Consider the following 20,211-nt stretch of genomic DNA (forward strand, 5'->3'; position numbering starts at 1 on the left):
TCTATGCCATCCTCTCTATGCATATTCTGACCTTGAATTTAAGCATGAGGAAACGCATGACAGCCAGCTATTCATTTGGGCTGGAGATCATAGCTGGAGGTGTGTCTACAAATACGCCGTATTCTGCCCCTGACTCAATTCCCTCATAATTCCACCACCTTTACTTGTGAGGAAACCATGAATAAGGCCGAGCACCTGTCGGTTCCAGGTGGAAAAACCTACTACTTCCGATGGAAATAACACCATTCTCCATGCACTATAATGTATAAATTGATAAGAGCTAGGTAAATGAGTAATCCGTTTGGAGAAGGGGATTGTCATTACCATTAGCAATTGCTTTAGATCGTTGTTCTTTATGATCGCTGGAGATGAATGTGAAACCAAGTCAAATGGAAGCAAACTGAAAATCATATTAACATGATCTGCATTTTGGCCCCTTTTCCACAGTGAAGAAGGCTATAAATAGCTGTGCCATTATTCCGAATTTTAATTGTATGTCCTCCTAATTTGCCGGGATGAAATTTGGAGGTCCAAGCTATACAGTTCTGTAGCGCCGAACCTACCGGGTTGATTTATGCGCTCTAGAATGTTTTAATTATATTGCCCGGCTTTTCTCAATTTAAAAACTATTGGTAGCCACCGTCAGTTATTTCCACAAACATTTAAAACGGTCACTTTAGTGTTTGTTTCCTTTAATATGTACATTTGGCATCATTCCTTTATATTCCATTCCGTTTACCTTTCTTTCCTCTGTCATGGCCGTGTAGTTGTTCCTGAGGGTTGCTAGCAATAGAATATCATATTAAGCTAATGCTGTACAATAATTTGAGATATGTAGCCTAAAGTGCATTCAGAAAGTATTCAGACCCCTTGACTTTTCACACATTTTGTTAAATTACAGGCTTATTCTAAAATGGATTATATTATTTTTTTTACCCCTCATCAATCTACACACAATACCCTATAATAACAAAGCAAAAGCAGGTTAGACATTTTTGCTCATTTATTCAAAATAAAAAACAGGCACATGACAGCCCGCTTGGAGACACCTAAAGGACTCTCAGACCATGAGAAACAAGACTCTCTGGTCTGATGAAACCAATATTGAACTCTTTGGCCTGAATGCCAAGCGTCACGTCTGGAGGAAACCTGGCACCATACCTACGGTGAAGCATGGTGGTGGCAGCTTTTTAAACCTGGAACCTGGTACACGGATCACGACAACTTGACCGTTGTCATTCCAGTTCCATGATTAGTGAGGAATAGATTATTTATAGGACTTTTGTTCAACCCCTATTGTACACTTTTCAATATTTCATGGTTTGAACAATTTGAATATGGCAACTTTCAAGATGAATCAAACCAATGTATTTTTTTATTCATCAATATATTTTGTTCGTAAAGGCTCTCCAAACCTGTTTTCTTTATGATTCATAAATTATTTCCTAATTCTAAATGATCTACAAGATCAGAGTATTTTTTTATCTACCAATTGGTGCAGAAATATGTCATTGATCCCTAACGTTCCCTCAATTATAATGAGTCTGTCGAGAAAATTATAATTTAAGTACACCATATTAGAAGAGTTGGCTTTAGATAAATGTACTGAAAGTCCCATTGAATGAAAACTCCATGAGGAAACTTGTTGGCCAGCAAGTGGGAGGGTTTTCAATGGTTTAATTAAATGTATTCCTCTCCCAAATAACTCCTTGCACACCTGCATAAGTTAAGTCTGAATACCAAATACTGTGAAGTGCTTAAATGAAAATGCATAGGAAAGCCATATAAAATCTGAACCAGGCCCTTTTTCTAACAGAGCTAAACTCTCAATCTCTTATCCTCTGTGTCAACCTTCTTCTATGTGTGTCTCAGTGAATGTGTTTACATGCACAGTAATTCGATATTAAAAAAGGTAGAGATGCAAGACTTCGCTCTCACGCGGTATCTGCGCATGATCACGGGTTTGCTTCACGCTCTTACCGAAGTTGAGCCTTGCGATTCAGCGCTCTTGGTTGTGGAAATTGACCCGCTATGCTGTTTACTTTCTGCATCTACTTCGTATCACGGAGTCTACCTTTAAGCAAATTATGGCAAAACTCAGTTTGGCATAGGTTACTCTGATTATCTTAAACCTAAAGCAGATCTTTTTCTCCATATCAAATAATTTCTGAGTAACAATGAAGTACCTTACTGTGATTGTTTTCAATTAAAATAGTCCAAAAGAAACAAAAATAGCTCCTTAGCAAAGAGCGATTTTTGGGAGTGGGCAGGGGACTGAACTAGCTGTTATTGGCAGAGCAGTTTGGAACTCTCTTTTTATTGGTCTATTAACTCATTTACCACCTAGAGATGTCACCAGGCAGGCCAAAACTCCCCCACCAAAACAGGCTGAAATTTCAGGCGGTCTTTTCAAACAGCTCTGACACTAAACTGCACTGTAATTTTCACAGTATTGTGGTGAGGGAGGACGTCACTAAAACATGAACTAATTGCTCGCACTTGTGCTTGCTTGCAAGACTCTGCCCGGGACGCTGAGAAACTTTTAAGGCAGAGCCGAGAGCGCAGGCTGGTCTTGGCAGGGGAGCTGTGCTTTGATGAACGTTGGGGGATTGCAGACTGTAGCTCAGTGTGGTGGGGGGGGGGGGGGGGGGGGGGGGGGTCTATGTCTCTATTATCACCTGTGGGTCTCTGGACAGTGTGTAGGCTATTATGCCCCTGCAGTGAATCGCATGTTTGTACAATTAAGCTTTTCATTGGGCTAAGCCCGGTTTGCAGTGAAGTAGTAGTAGATACTTCAGTTCTCCTTAAATGTGCAGTACCAGTCAAAAGTTTGGACACACCAACTCATTCCAGGGTTTTTCTTTATTTTGACTATTAAATGGTGATGGTCGGATTTGCGTTTATCGTCGAAGAAATGAGCGTTACACCGACGCCTGTACTCTGTAGCGGGATCTATTTGGAGGTGGAGGGTCCATCATGGTCTGGAGCGGTGTGTCACAGCATCATCGGACTGAACTTGTTGTCATTGCAGGAAATCTCAATGCTGTGTGTTACAGGGAAGACATCCTCCTCCCTCATGTGGTACCCTTCCTGCAGGCTCATCCTGACATGACCCTCCAGCATGACAATGCCACCAGCCATACTGCTCGTTCTGTGTGTTACAGGGAAGACATCCTCCTCCCTCATGTGGTACCCTTCCTGCAGGCTCATCCTGACATGACCCTCCAGCATGACAATGCCACCAGCCATACTGCTCGTTCTGTGTGTTACAGGGAAGACATCCTCCTCCCTCATGTGGTACCCTTCCTGCAGGCTCATCCTGACATGACCCTCCAGCATGACAATGCCACCAGCCATACTGCTCGTTCTGTGTGTTACAGGGAAGACATCCTCCTCCCTCATGTGGTACCCTTCCTGCAGGCTCATCCTGACATGACCCTCCAGCATGACAATGCCACCAGCCATACTGCTCGTTCTGTGTGTTACAGGGAAGACATCCTCCTCCCTCATGTGGTACCCTTCCTGCAGGCTCATCCTGACATGACCCTCCAGCATGACAATGCCAAAAGCCATACTGCTCATTCTGTGCGGGATTTCCTGCAACACAGGAATGTCAGTGTTCTGCCATGGCCAGGGAAGAGTCCGGATCTCAATCCCATTGAGCACGTCTGTTGGAAGAGTGGGGTAACATCTCACAGCAAGATCTGCCACACCAGATATTGACTGTTACTTTTGATTTTGACCCCCCTTTGTTCAGGGACACATTATTCCATTTCTGTTGGTCACATGTCTGTGTAACTTTTCAGTTTATGTCTCAGTTGTTTAATCTTGTTATGTTTATACAAATATTTACGCAAAAAAGTGTTGATTAAATAAAAATATACTTAATATGAGATTCTTCAAATAGCCACCCTTTGCCTTGATGACAGCTTTGCACACTATTGGTATTCTCTCAATCAGCTTCATGAGGTAATCATCTGGAATGCATTTCAATTAACAGGTGTGCCTTGTTAAAAGTACATTTGTGGAATTTCTTTCCTTCTTAATGTGTTTGAGCCAGTCAGTTGTGTTGTGACAGGGTAGGGGTGGTATACAGAAGATAGCCCTATTTGGTAAAAGACCAAGTCCATATTTTGGCAAGAACAGCTGAAATAAGCAAAGAGAAACGACAGTCAATACGGAACATTAAGAACTTTGAACTTTTCTTCAAGTGTGGTCGCAAAAACCAAGCGCTATGATGAAACTGGCTCTCATGAGGACCGCCACAGGAAAGGAAGATCCAGAGTGACTTCTGCTGCAGGGGATAAGTTCATTAGAGTTACCAGCCTCAGAAATTACAGCCCAAATAAATGCTTCAAAGTTCAAGTAACAGACAACATCTCAACATCAATTATTCAGAGGAGATTGTGAATCAGGCCTTCATTTTTTTTTTACCTTTATTTAACTAGGCAAGTCAGTTAAGAACAAATTCTTATTTTCAATGACAGCCTAGGAACAGTGGGTTAACTGCCTGTTCAGGGGCAGAATGAGATATTTGTACCTTGTCAGCTCAGGGGTTTGAATTTGCAACCTTCCGGTTACTAGTCCAACGCTCTAACCACTAGGCTACCCTGCCGCCCCATGGTTGACTTGCTGCAAAGAAACCACTACTAAAGGACACCAATAATGAGAAGAGACTTGCTTGGGCCAAGAAACGCGAGCAATGGACATTAGACCCGTGAAAATCTCTTCTTTGGTTTGAGATTTTTTATTTGAGATTTTTGGTTCCAACCGCTGTGTTTTTGTGAGACGCAGGTGAATGGATGGTCTCCGCATGTGTGGTTCCCACTGTGAAGCATGGGGGAGGTGGTATGATGGTACTTTGCTGCTGACACAGTCTGTGATTTTATTTAGAATTCAAGGTACACTTAACCAGCATGGCTACCATAGCATCTGCAGCGACACGCCTTCCCATCTGGTTTGCGCTTAGTGGGACTATCATTTGTTTTTCAACAGGACAATGATCCAACACACCTCCAGGCTGTGTATGGGCTATTTGACCAAGACAGAAAGTGATGGAGTGCTGCATCAGATGACCTGGCCTCCACAATCTCCCAACCTCAACCCAATTGAGATGGTTTGGGATGAGTTGGACTGCGGGGTGAAGGAAAAGTAGCCAACAAGTGCTCAGCATATGTGGGAACTCTTTCAAGACTGTTGGAAAAAGCATTCCAGGTGAAGCTGGTTGAGAGAATGCCAAGCGTGTGCAAAGCTATCATCAAGGCAAAGGGTGGCTACTTTGAAGAATCTAAAATATAACACACTTTTTTTTGCTTATTACATGATTCCATATGTGTTATTTCATAGTTTTGATGTCTTCACCATTCTATAATGTAGTACAATATATAATAGTACAAATAAAGAAAAACCCTGGAATTAGTAGGTGTGTCAACTTTTGACTGGTACTGTATATCTCACTAGTGTGTGTGTGTGTGTATGTAGTGTAACTTCATAGCACGTTAGCACACTTAATAGCCTGTGTGCCTTACACCTTCAGGTCATTGCAGCCGTCCTGATTGGGTTACAGAGACTGCAGGAATTTAGTAGGTCACCTAGCATTTCATGCACGTCATCTTATGAAACGGTGTATTTAATAAAAGTTCAATGTTAGCTTTATGTGTGATGAGTTTTGGTGTGTCCTAACCTCCGCTGCCGGACCATACCGGTCAGACAAAGGGGGTGGCAGCCTCACGCTACTCTGCTCAATCCAGTTCTTGCTCCCTCTCTCAGGTGGTCAAGCAAACTTCATTACAGTATTATTCCAACCGCATAATGTGGAAATATATATAACACAGGTAAATTACGTTTTTGGCGGCACTGGGCCTTTTATCGGGTCGGATAGGATAAACTGTCCATGTCAACCAGATTGTATGGGAAATCAGTCTTCTTGCAAAGCATGTAAACATTTGAATCAAACTATTATTAAATCAGAGTATTCACAAAGATCATATTATGAAAATGCATGTACAAATGTACCCAATGAGAGGACATAGCCTACATCTCAGCATGTCCCAATGAGAGGAAATAGCCTACATCTCAGCATGTCTCAATGAGAGGACAGCCTACATCTCAGCATGTCTCAATGAGAGGACATAGCCTACATCTCAGCATGTCTCAATGAGAGGACATAGCCTACATCTCAGCATGTCCCAATGAGAGGACATAGCCTACATCTCAGCATGTCCCAATGAGAGGAAATAGCCTACATCTCAGCATGTCTCAATGAGAGGACATAGCCTACATCTCAGCATGTCTCAATGAGATGACTCAAAAGTCAACTACACAATATATTTTATGAATCACAAATACTAAATTATCTACAAGATCAGAGTCTTTTTAAATCTACCAATTGGTGCAGAAATGGAGGGGAATGTGCATATATTTAGATGGCTTCCTGTCATCGATCCCTAACCTTCTGAACCGTTCTCTCAATTAGAAGGGAAACCTTTCTTCTTGCAAAGCATGTCAACGTTTGAATCAAACTATTATATTACAATCAGAGTATTCACAATGATCGCATTATCGAATGCATGTCAAATGTAACCATCCCAAAAGTCAACTACACACGTGACTGTCTTTATGAGTGTGTCTGGTATTGAATTAGCAGCAGGAATTTAAAAGAGGGTCAAATCAAATTGAGGGGAAGGGAAGTATACAGTGTTGGCTGGTTGATCACAAGGCATTGAGAGGAAAAGCCCCAGGCAGGCAACCCAAGCTGGCACCAGGCCAGCCACCCAGAGCCCTTTTATATTTAAGGAACACTTAAAGAAACTGTGTGGAGTACAGGGGACTGGGTTCACCAACAGACTGATATGAAAAAGGCCTGATTGCTTGTGTTGTAACTGTAAGAAATGGTATTTAACATGGTGGAATCACTATGGTAGCTTCGAGCCAGGTGACAGAAGCAGCTGTTGGGTGTGTTAATGTGTTGTTTTGACGCACTACGTGTCATGATGAAGTTAGCGAATAAAGATGTGTTAGAGTCGAGTGTGTACAAAGGTAAACGGCCTCGAGTGTCACGACTTGAGTTTTATGTTATGGGACAGACGCTTTGCTTTCACGGTAATGCATCTAGCCACTCTGCATGAGGTTCCTTGGGCGGCGCAAATTAAATGGGGGTAGGATTAGCTTATCGAGTTACCCCTTGCACCTCAACACGCACACACAGTAAGAATAAAATGACAGTCGTGGGGGATCTGTGAGGTTTAACAGGGGACGTGTGAAGAATCGCGTCTAGGTGATGATTCAGACACCTGCTTCAATGACACAAAACCTGAGATTTCAGCTGCTATGTAAAACCAATGACACTCCATTTCCCATGCAAAGCAAATGAGAGAGAGTGGGAGACATCTAGGCTCTGAGGGGAAAAGCAATGTGCTAATCTTCTAACCTTGTTTACTTCCCCATCTCTTTGACTGGGTGACTTGTTCCCACTTATACAGACAAGAGGACACACACACACACACACACACACACACACACACACACACAAGTTACACACAGTTCAGGTGAATGCATTCAGTTGTACAATTGACTAGGTATCCCCCTTTCCCTTTCACACACACTCTGCTGATGAGTCACCAGCATACCAAGCATGACAAGCACGCTGCATTCTCAGACTACCAAAAGGTCTAACACTTCAGAGTGGAGTTGAAGTGGTGCATTAAGTCATGTTTAAATGCATTTCAGGCGACGCGCTTCAGCTGTTACCTTACAGAGTCATCTTCCTGGTTCACACAGAGGCCAAACCATCCATTGAGTCTCATTCGCTGTGCTGACTTAGCCTAACTTAGTGCAGTGATACAATGTGGTCTGTTGGTATTAACCATGTGGCCATGCTGAGTGTCCTATAGACTCACAGATTTTGTGATAAAACCTACAGTACTAATAACTCTTAGATGAGTGGGAGGCTGGCGAGGAGAGCCCCACCCTGGAGGACCATTCAGACAATCCATCAGCCCCACCCTGGTGGACCATTCAGACAGTCCTCAAGCCCCACCCTGGAGGACCATTCAGACAGTCCTCAAGCCCCACCCTGGAGGACCATTCACAGTCCACGAGCCCCACCCTGGAGGACCATTCAGACAGTCCTCAAGCCTCACCCTGGAGGACCATTCAGACAGTCCACGAGCCTCACCCTGGAGGACCATTCAGACAGTCCACCAGCCCCACCCTGGAGGACCATTCAGACAGTCCACCAGCCCCACCCTGGAGGACCATTCAGACAGTCCACCAGCCCCACCCTGGAGCTGCATCAGAAGGCCCACGCACACAGGCCAGTGGGACCAGCCCAGGATTGTCAACCATGCAGACACTCCTCATCTGTACTTCCCCTAGCACTACTGCCAGACACAGAGCAGGCCGGCCCCCAGAGAGCTGGAAGATAAAGCAGATAATCGGGGGGCTAAAACCGACGTGTATTCTAAAAACACAGCCTTTGGGACACAACACACTGCTCCATTGACATTAACATGTAGGTGGACAACAGGCTTGAGTCTCTCCCGGCTGCCTTCTCTTCTCCTCCTCTTCCCATGCGAATGCGTCCGGGATCTGTTTATTCTTGATAAGTACATACAGCTGTCAGCGTCCAGCGAACAATGTTGGCAGCTCCACATGTGCAACAACAGGCAGGGGACACATTACAGATCCTATTCTCAGAGGTACTACACTAGCTATCTACTCTACTCCATGTACAGACCAGTGTGTGTGTGTGTGTGACCTCCAAGCCACATTACAGTGTGTGTGTGTGTGTTCGGAGGGTTGAAGTGATTCACAGCAATCATTCAATGGTCATATGATGTGTATCCAGCTCAACTCAATGCTACCTTTTGGTTAGATATGCACTGTAGAATGTAGATTGGCCTACAGATGTTTTGGTTAGATATGCACTGTAGAATGTATTGGCCTACAGATGTTTTGGTTAGATATGCACTATAGAATGTATTGGCTTACAGATGTTTTGGTTAGATACGCACTATAGAATGTAGATTGGCCTACAGATGTTTTGGTTAGATATGCACTATAGAATGTAGATTGGCCTACAGATATTTTGGTTAGATATGCACTATAGAATGTAGATTGGCCTACAGATATTTTGGTTAGATATGCACTATAGAATGTAGATTGGCCTACAGATATTTTGGTTAGATATGCACTATAGAATGTAGATTGGCCTACAGATATTTTGGTTAGATATGCACTATAGAATGTAGATTGGCCTACAGATATTTTGGTTAGATATGCACTATAGAATGTAGATTGGCCTACAGATATTTTGGTTAGATATGCACTATAGAATGTAGATTGGCCTACAGATATTTTGGTTAGATATGCACTGTCGAATGTAGATTGGCCTACAGATGTTTTGGTTAGATATGCACTGTAGAATGTAGATTAACCTACAAATGTTTTGGTTAGATATGCACTGTAGAATGTAGATTGGCCTACAGATGTAGGATCTTGATTTAGAATAGAATAAAACTTTGTCCATCCATCCAGGTTGGATGTTGTTGTTCTTTGGCATCACCTTCCATTAAAAGGATCACATACAGTCTCATTTCATACACATTTAAACCAGTCAGTCCATCACATTGCATACACTAAAAACATAAGAGGACATTTGATACATTCACTCACAACTGACCGCTGTCCCAAACTGCACTGGATAAATAAGGACATATACTGACACAATTGACTTTGCATTTAGTAGTCCAACAGCACAAGGAACCAATAAATGTTCGAACACGTTCTTCTTGGCCATGGGCACCGGCCAGAGGGAAGTCTCTCAAACGGAGGGTGTAGAGGGTGGGAGGGGTCGGCGGTTTGCTACAGCAGAAAAATAACCCTGTAGCAACAGGAAATGTGAATTATTACGTGGATTATAATTAAATGGACATGTTTGCAGGGATTGATACATTTTTTCATGAGAGAAAATAAACATTTCAAAATGGAAATTAAACTCCAGAAGCCTTTTTAAACCTCAAATACACACGTTTTAAATGTTCTGCATTGTGATCAAATTATGATGTTAGTTATATAGTTTATGAAAATATATTCAAAATGGTCATCTAAACCCAATTAAGTATAAGAAAACAAACCAGTCATTATTACATTATTCCCACAAAACCTCCGCCTACTATCAATCTAGCCCGCCTTAAAGTAAACATTGTAATATTTTCAAATCCCACATAAATATTACGAGATTCTGTTATGTTCTGTTAATAGCTGACATGTTCCACTGCTGAACCAGTTGATCAGGAACAGAGAGAGGAGGCCTCAGTGTACATCCCAAATGGCACCCCATTCCCTATAGAGTGCACTACTTTTGACCAGGGCCCATAGGTCTCTGGCTAAAAGTAGTGCACTATATAGGGAATGGGGTGCCATTTGGGACGCAGACTCAGTGTGTACTCCACTTCACGGCATTTATGTCTACCTGGTAGGAAAGCAGACTGTAAATCACACTGGAAAACGATAATGCATGTGATTGGTTCTTGTGAGGTTGGTGCCGACTGCTCGGCGCTAAATAAGCTGAGAAGTGAAGTTGTGGGGGTGATGATCTAGGCCTTGTCATGGTGCTATTTAAAGTGATACACCCTCAACTAGAGGTGGACTGATTAACCACCGATACCGATTTTTGGAGGACCAAAAAAAGCCAGAACCAATTAATCAGACGATCGATATATATATATATATTTTTTTTTGTAATATTGACAATTACAACAATACTGAATGAACAATTAACACTTATTTTAACTTAATATAATACATAAATAAAATCTATTTAGTCTCAAATAAATAATGAAACAAGCTGAATTTGGTTTAAATAATGCAAAAACACAGTGTTGGAGAAGAAAGTAAAAGTGTAACGGCTTTCTTCTGTAGACGAAGGATCGGACCAAAGCGCAGTATGGTTAGAGTTCAACATGTTTAATAAAGACTATAAACGTGAACACTACAAAATACCAAAACAACAAATGTGAAAAACCGAACCAGTCCTATCTGGTGCATAGACACAAAGACAAAAGACAAGAAACAATCACCCACAAAACCCAACACAAAACAGGCTACCTAAATATGGTTCCCAATCAGAGACAATGACTAACACCTGCCTCTGATTGAGAACCATATCAGGCCAAACATAGAAATGGGAAAACTAGACACACAACATAGAATGCCCACTCAGCTCACGTCCTGACCAACACTAAAACAAAGAAAACACATTAGAACTATGGTCAGAACGTGACAAAGAGAGTAAAAGTGCAATATAAGAAAGTAAAAGTGCAATAAAATAACAGTGCAATATAATGCCATGTAAAAAAGCTAACGTTTAAGTTCCTTGCTCAGAACATATGAAAGCTGGAGGGTCAATATTCCCAGTTCTTCAATATTCCCAGTTAAGAAGTTTTTGGTTGTAGTTATTATAGGAATTATGACGCGTCGACTATTTCTCTCCATATCATTTGTATTTCATATACCTTTGACTATTGGATGTTTTAATAGGCACTTTAGTATTGCCAGCCTAATCTCGGGAGTAGGCTTGAAGTCATAAACAGCGCTGTGCCTCCAACATTGCTAAGAGCTGCTGGCAAACGCAATAAAGTTTGAATGAATGCTTACGAGCCTGCTGATGTACTTATACTTATTTTCCACCATAATTTGCAAATAAATTCATTAAAAATCCTACAGTGATTATCTGGATTTTTTTTCCATTTTGTCTGTCATAGTTGAAGTGTACCTATGATGAAAATTACAGGCCTCTCTCATCTTTTTAAGTGGGAGAACTTGCACAATTGGTGGCTGACTAAATACTTTTTTGCCCCACTGTATATGCAACGCAGGACAAGCTCGTTAACCTAGTAATATCATCAACCATGTGTAGTTAACTAGTGATTATGTGAAGATTGATTGTTTTTCAAAAAACAAGGTTAATGCCAGCTAGTAACTTACCTTGGCTCCTTGCTGCACTCGCGTAACAGATGATCAGCCTGACACACAATTTCCTTGTGGATTGCAATGTCATTGGCCACAATCGGTGTCCAAATATGACGATTACCGATTGTTATGATAACTTATGTAATGATAACTTGAAAATCTGATTAAATCGGTCGCCCTCTACCCTTAACTACATCTTATGTAGACGAAAAGGAAAGGACCTGTTTCACTGCCCGGCTACAATTGAGTGATTCAGGCATTGTGCCATATTTAATGTCAATGATGATGAAAGTGACAAGGCATAAACTATATTGCTCCATTACCCAGACAACTGTGAAAGGGACATCATTCTGGACATCACTGTTTTGCTACAGTAGGAGATCTCCAGTTCCAACACCAGCCCCCATTACCTAATGAAACACACAACTTCACCCCAAGACTTAACTGGGTCGCAATCTCCAATCACCCATCTCCTCTCCAATCACATGCGCACACACACAAACATGACACCCTACTCAACAGTCCTGTTTTTTCCGACGGCCACTGCATTGCACACGGAGAGCAGACAGACGGTTTTGCCATCCCTGCTCTTAAAATAGCCCAGTTAGCACACCGGGGTCAGATGGTTTTGAAATGCTGCTGGAGCTGGAGGGGCTGGAAGGACACGTGGAGGGCTTCGAGTGGTCCCGAGGCCTCAAGGAGGAGGTATCGCACTCCAATGACAATGAGAGAGAGACCAGAGAGAGAGAGGGAGGTACGGGGGGGGGGCTCTATAAGCTGACGGAGGGAGGAGTGAGGCGAGAGAGGGGAGACTCGAGGAGAGGCTAAGAAAACACCTGTGGCTTTCTCCCTCAGGAGACACGAGGAGAGCACTCGAAGGTCCTCGACGGGAGTAAATATATGACCCACCAGTGGAAACAACATGGCCGCTGGTAGTCTGATAAAATGCATGTGGTGAGGGAGGGGGGGGGGGACCCTGGCAGGTGGAGAGGGCATTCGCTTCATTGATTATTCATTAGCTTGTCCGATGACAGTGGAATACCTTTCATTTCTGCTTACGGATAAGATCAGGCAGACAACATCCGTAGATAAGTGCAGTGTTCTGAATGTGGTGTTCTAAATAAGGATCCTTCTGGACCTACATCACGCAATGGTGTTTGAGAAAATACTCTGAGAATTGCAGAGTATCACGTGACTAGCTACAGTATGTGCATATCAACTACAACTCACGCTGTGATAAGTCAATCGACAGTATCCCAGGCAGTATTGACAGATCTGATGGGGAAAGCTGTTTGGTGAAATCTACTCTCACTTCATCATCATCCTAGGGACTGAGTTGGGCTATTGATTGGTCAGAAAGTAGGCCAACGCCTACCGTAGCAGGAGAACATGCAGTCTCCTAATGATTTGACCACATCAGTACCCTCCCCCTCCCTCTCCCCTCAGGGCAGCAGTTAGAAGAGAGTGAGTCATGGTAGAAACGGAACAAAAAGAACCATTCAAAACACCCAGTAACACCAGATCAACTCTAGCCAAGAACTCTTAAACCACCCCTCCTCCTCCCTCTATCTCCAGGCAAAACCAGCTCACCAGACTGCTATGGCTGCGGTGAGACCCAGCCAATCCGGATGTCTCTGAGTAACTGTCTCCCCTCCGCCCTCACCATTTTGACTGTTCTTTCTAAAAACCACCATGGAGACAACCCTCCCCTGGAGTCCTGAACCACATCAGAGAAACTTCTGTTATGGCGTCCTGGCATTAGAGAGAGGAGAACCATACCAAATACCTTACCCAAATGCTGCTGAATCTTCTAATCTGGGATCAGTTTCCCCTCTCAGATCATATTGAATAAGATTGTGTGGGCAGGGAGGACCTGATCCTAGATCAGCACTAGATCAAAGAGGAGAAACATACCAGATCCATTACCCAATCAAACTGCAGTCTTGACAGTTTAATTTCTCCCAGTTGGAAGGTACTTCCAAATCCTTCCTTCCTAACCAACTAACTAGACCCTCGTCCCACGCATGCTGCCCTCAACGGGTTCCTATTGGTTCCCAGGCAGGCCCACTCTCCAGCTCCATCCACATTTGACAATTTCCCATGGTGACGGACGGCTGAGCGGTTCTGGACCGTAGCCGGACAAATCAGTCAGCTGGAATTTATAGGGATGCGTCACAAAAGGGCTCTGGCCTAAAGTAGTGTACATAGGGAATAGTGTGCCATTTGGGACGTATTGTTTGTTTATAGCAATAAACTGGACAAGGATTGACGTCATCTGGTAACACTGACACGTACGAGGATGTTCTTCAGAACACGTACACATCTACAGGCGCCACTTATTGCAATACATGTGTGTCTATGGTTGATAGGCATTAACTATAAAGACAGGTGCAGAGCCTGTTGTCTTGCAGGAACGCTCACGGCTCAAATCACATGTTTACTCCCACCGGAGACCCGGGTTCAATCCCCATGTCCTCCCTTCTCACCGTCTCTCCAACTCGACTGTCTCCCCCTTGTTCCATCTAAATAAAGTGCAAAACATACCTAAGGAGAGTTGAATTCCACAGGATAGCCAGTTTATTAGTCAACTTGACCCACAACCTCTAGGGCTCCTTCTTGTGATGATTGGAAGTATGCCTAGAGGGGCCTTCCGAGCGGCACAGCGGGCTAAGGCACTGTATCGCAGATCCGGGTTCGATCCCGGGCTGTGTCACAGCCGGCTGCGACTGGGAGACACATGAGCGGCGCACAATTGGCCCAGCATTGTCCGGGTTAGGGGAGGGTTTGGCCGGCCGGGATGGCCTTGTTCCATCGCGCTCTAGTGACTCCTGTGGTGGGCCGGGCCATGCACGCTAACGCGGTTGCCAGGTGCACAGTGTTTCCTCCGACACATTGGTGCGGCTGGCTTCCAAGCAGTGCGGCTTGGCAGGGTCGTGTTTCGGATGGCTCTCGGCCTTCGCCTCTCCCGAGTCCGTACGGGAGTTGCAGTGACGGGACAAGACTGTAACTACCAATTGGATACCACGAAATTGGGGAGAATTTTTTTTTTTTTAAAGTCAAATAAATAAATAAATATAAAACAATAAAAAAGTATGCCTAGGTAGGCAGTGAAAGGACGGTTACTAAAGTCGTGAAAGAAATGAGTCAAGGAAAGGAGATAAGGAAAGGAAGCGATGCAGGACTACTAGAACCCAGTTGCCTGTGGGAGCTCCGTGAGTTGGATCCTTTCAGCGTGTGAATCCAATTCCCAGTCAAATAGGACTTCATTATTCAACACATTTGGCTTGGAAAACCTCAGCGAGGCTCAAGTGGGAATGAAACCCCAGGGAATATGTGAGGTTTCTGTGCGTTTGTATCTGGGAGCAATTATTCATGCTTGCAGTTATCACCCGACCCGTTCTACCTGCCAACAGGTAAAAAGCCTGCACGTCTTATTGTAAACGCTGCTAACCAATGGGATGTAGCCGACTATGCAAATAATTTTAAACGTACTGTACATAAAGGCCTTTGGGCCAACATCCTGACTTTGACACAAATCATGCATTCATGTCAATGTTAGCTTTGCATGGAAGTTTGGAATGAAAGGTTTGTTGTATTACCAATTTCAATAGACTCAGGTGTGTCTTCTTGCTACTCAGCTGGGGATAACTGATCCGCCTCTCTCTGTATACATGTGATGGGGGTTAGAATGACTGACATGTAACACTGTGCCTGTGTTTGGTAAGCGTTGTTTGAAGGTGTCTGGGGCACGGTGGGTGTGTGTGTGGGGGACGTGAGAGGGATGCTCAGGGGATGACTCACCCTCAACCCTCACGACCCAGACTACACACACCCCCGACGCAAGGGTGGAGTGGAAACCTGTCACATAGGCCTCCAGGAGAAGAGAGAGAGGGTGTGTACTGTACCCAGCCCGAACCCACCATACAGGACTAGTATCAAGAGAGCGAAGTCATATGAACATACAATTCCTCACCTCCATAACAGACATGCCTCTCTCACCAGCATCTCTGACTATTCTACTAACATCATAGTCCTTTCGTTCCTCAACGTGCAGTTAGCTACAGTTGAAGTCGAAAGTGTACATACACCTTTGCCAAATACATTTAAACTGAAGTTTTTCACAATCCCTGACATTTAATCCTTGTAAAAACTCCCTGTTTTAGGTCAGTTAGGATCACCACTTTATTTTAAGAATGTGAAATGTCAGAATAATAGTAGAGAGAACGATTTCTTTCAGCTTTTATTTCTTTCATTACATTCCCAGTGGGTCAGAAGTTTACATACACTCAATTAGTATTTCGTAGCATTGCCTTTAAATTGTTAAACTTGGGTCAAACGTTTCGGGTAGCCTTCCACAATAAGTTGGGTGAATTGTGGCCCATTCTTCCTGACAGAGTTGGTGTAACTGAGTCAGGTTTGTAAGGCCTCCTTGCTCGCACACGCTTTTTCAGTTCTGACCACAACTTTTCTATAGGATTGAGGTCAGGGCTTTGTGATGGTCACTCCAATACCTTGACTTTGTTGTCCTTAAGCTATTTTTCCACAACTTTGGAAGTATGCTGGCTTGCAAGCCTCCCCCTTAATCCTCCAAATATAACAATGGTCATTATTGCCAAACAGTTCTATTTAGACCAGAGGACATTTCTCCAAAAAAGTACAATCTTTGACAGTTTGTGAGTAAGTAGACGTTTAAACTAGGCCTGTCTAAATACAATGACAATACAGATGTTTAGTTTAATGACTAATTAGATAGACATAAGTCCTGAACGATTGACATATAGGAGCTCATACATAGGACAAATGGATTTAGTAGTCAATATAAACATTTCTGTAACAAAGACATGAGTCGGAGTCTCTGTCCCACTGACTATTTCACTGTCCCACTGTGAACGAGGTTTGGGAGTGAGACTGAAAAGTGATATGGGGGAGAAAACAAAATGGCCACCATCTGGGAGTGTTTGATGTTGCTTATCGGTGACTGTGTCATCTGTGGTATGAACTATGAAGGGGATCAAAACTAGGTGGGATGCAAAGTGTGAAAGGAGGAATTGGGTTGTGTGTGTGTGTGTGTGTGTGTGTGTGAGGGAACGGGCTGAGACGGCTGCAGAACTGCCGTTTGATGAGAGGCTCAGTCGCAGACTTCAAACGAGCTGTTGCTCTCTCCCGCTCTCTGTCTCTCACACAGGGAGTTCCAGCCGCGGTGAGGCCGCCATATTAAACACCTCCATTCCTGCAGTGCTGCACGTACATACACAAAGAGAGAGAGACAAAACATCACACACACACACACACACACACACAGACAGAGTAAGTGACATACAGACATGGAATATACAGGAGGCTTTGGTTGACATACAGGATTACATGAGCCAAGTCAGTTCATCACGGACATCAATGTCGACGGTGCTGTGCATGTTCTCTTTTCCCTTGGAACATTTACAGAAACACACACACAAAATAAATATATTTTACATATACCGGACACGTGCAGTTAAACGTGTTGGCTTACAAGGTCAGCCATAGTCGTACGGCGGATCTAGAGCAAATTAGGGTTTAAGTGACTTGCTCACGGGCACAGACAGATTTTTAAAAACTTTGTCGGCTCAGGTATTCAAACCAGCAACCTTTCGGTTACCAACTCTCAACCAACTCTCTAACTCTCTAAAAATCCCTGCTCGGGAGAAATGCAGGTTTTAACTAATTAAACAACAAAGAATATGATCTACATGATCAGTCTCTGTGTGTGAAATTTAAAAAAGTGGTTCATGTGAACCTAACTCGCAGCTAAAACAATTTAAGAAAGCAATGTCCAATGTTATTTATTCCCTAGACTTTACTGTAAATGACACTCAAGTCTGGAGAAAAAAAACAATACACTAATATTGCAGTTAGCCATGACAGCCTTTATTATAGAACACCTGCGACCACACACACATCTAAATATTGAAAAAACATTTTTTTTTTAAGTAGAATAAGAATCTAACAAAACAGGCATTCTATTTTTGCTCTATTATAATTGCCAATAGTAGAAGTTGATCAAGTGCATAAGGCTACGTGTGCAAGAATAACGCTCAAGTCAAATTTCTACTAACACCCCCTTACTCACACACGTGTTACCGTCAAGTTCAACACAACAAAAACAATATTTTGTCTACACTGCACAGTATTACATACACTTCCTGCCTGTGGACATCTGTTCTACAATGTGCCAGCAGAACATGATGCCATTTGTTGGCATAATCGATCTCTTTCAGGCAGTGACACACCCCTTTTTACCCACTGTCTTGATAAAGTGAGAAGGTGTGTGGTGTTCCTACAGTGGCATCCAGCTTAAGCCAAAACCAGGCCCAGCTCCAGCTACACTGGATCCCTAAATCCACTTGTTTAACAAGCAACACCTCATTTCACCTAATGCTCTCATTCTGAAAAGTAACCACATACTGTAGAGGTTAAACATTAGTTCACAGATAGTAAGTAGTTCGTTAGCATTTCACACAGATTGCCAGGGTCAGTAAGCAACAAACTCGTTATAAAACGGCAAGGAGTCGTATACCTATATATATATTTTTTAACTTAATATTTATTCAACTAGGCAAGTCAGTTAAGAGAAGATTCTTATTTAAAATGACGGCCTAGGAACATTGGGTTAACTGCCTTGTTCAGGGGCAGAACGAAATATTTTTTTTACCTTGTCAGCATCGAGGATTTGATCTAGCAACATTTCGGTTACTGGCCCAACGCTCTAACCACCTGCCACCCCTATAGCGAATTGGTTAGGTTACTAACGTTAGCTCATCTGATGTAGCTGTCTGACTTTATTAGCCAGCTAATGTTCACACCATAAACTCAATTATTTCATCAGTTAAGTTGACTAATGTTGCTCAACATTTCTCACGGAGAATTCGATCCTGCTAGCAAGATACTTAATGCTAACAATACTTGTTCCACCATCCCTTCTCCCTCAACTCAAACTTTCCAAATGCCAGTTGATTTTTGGTTAAAGCTCATGAAGTACACTTAATTACCTTCTCACCCCCGTCTCTGTGGTCAGGCTTCTCACCTACCTCCTCATTATTGTCCAGGGGACGCGCTGATGTAGCTGGAACTGCCATTCCACTCTCCGCTGATACTGTAACTAGCAAATTGGTTGTCTCGTCTCTCTTCAGTCGCGTGCTGCATTCTGTTATGTGAACGATTGGCCCCAAACGTTTCTCATCGGATCTACATGAATCACGTAGGTCACCTATTTTGGATTCAAAACTGCGAATTTCGACAAAAGGTGACTGGTTTGCATCCCTGATTCAGACCCCTTGACCTCTTCCACATTTTGAAAGCCTTATTTTAAAATGGATTCAATTAAAATGGATTCAATGTTCCTCAATCTACACACAATACCCCATAATGACAAAGCAAAAACAGGGTTTTGGAAATATTTGCAAATGTTTTAAAAATAGAAAACAGAAATACTTACTTATATGTATTCAAGCCCTCTGCTATTAGACTCGAAATTGAGCTCAGGTGCATCCTGTTTCCATTGATTGGAGTCCACCTGTGGTAAATACTAATTGATTGGACATGATTTGGAAAGGCACACACCTGTCTATATAAGGTCCCACAGCAGACAGTGCATGTCAGAGCAAAAGCCAAGCCACGAGGTAGAAGGAATTGTCCGTAGAGCTCGACAGGATTGTGTCAAGGCACAGATCTGGGGAAGGGTACCAAAAAATGTCTGCAGCATTGAAGCATTGTTTTTCAGCGCCAGGGACTGGGAGACTAGTCAGGATTGAGGCAACGATGAACAGAGCAAAGTACAAAGGGATCCTTGATGAAAACCTACTCCAGAGCGCTCAGGACCTCAGATTGAGGCGAAGGTTCACCTTCCAACAGGACAAAGACACGTAGCACAGGACAACGCATGTCCTTGAGTGGCCCAGACAGAGTATATTTCAAAATTTTTATACATTTGAAAATATTTCTAAAAACCTGTTTTTGCTTTGTCATTATGGGGTATTGTATGTAGATTGAGGAGGGTGGGAAACAATTTTAATAATTTTTAGAATAATGCTGTAACATACTTTCTGAATGCACTGTAGATATGGCCACTGTGTAATGACACTATTGTTTATAACCATGAGAGGGATGTGACATGAGGGATGATACCTCGGAACAGAAAACAAAGAGAATGCAATTCCACAAGAACATCGTTGGCCAGCATATTGGGCTTGACGGATCTCAACA

The 20,211-nt window shown here is 43.1% G+C and overlaps 1 long non-coding RNA gene across 1 annotated transcript; it reads right to left on the reverse strand.

The window, feature by feature from the left end:
* Positions 1–16,643: 16,643 nt before the first annotated feature.
* On the reverse strand, positions 16,644–19,577 carry LOC110485834. Its single transcript, XR_005035475.1, has 3 exons — positions 19,445–19,577; positions 18,999–19,233; positions 16,644–17,211 (listed from the first exon to the last, which is right to left on the reverse strand). It is a non-coding gene; the product is annotated as an uncharacterized LOC110485834 (long non-coding RNA).
* Positions 19,578–20,211: the final 634 nt, after the last annotated feature.

Source organism: Oncorhynchus mykiss, chromosome 13 (genome assembly GCF_013265735.2).
Source record: "Oncorhynchus mykiss isolate Arlee chromosome 13, USDA_OmykA_1.1, whole genome shotgun sequence".
NCBI classification, from domain to species: Eukaryota; Metazoa; Chordata; class Actinopteri; order Salmoniformes; family Salmonidae; genus Oncorhynchus; species Oncorhynchus mykiss.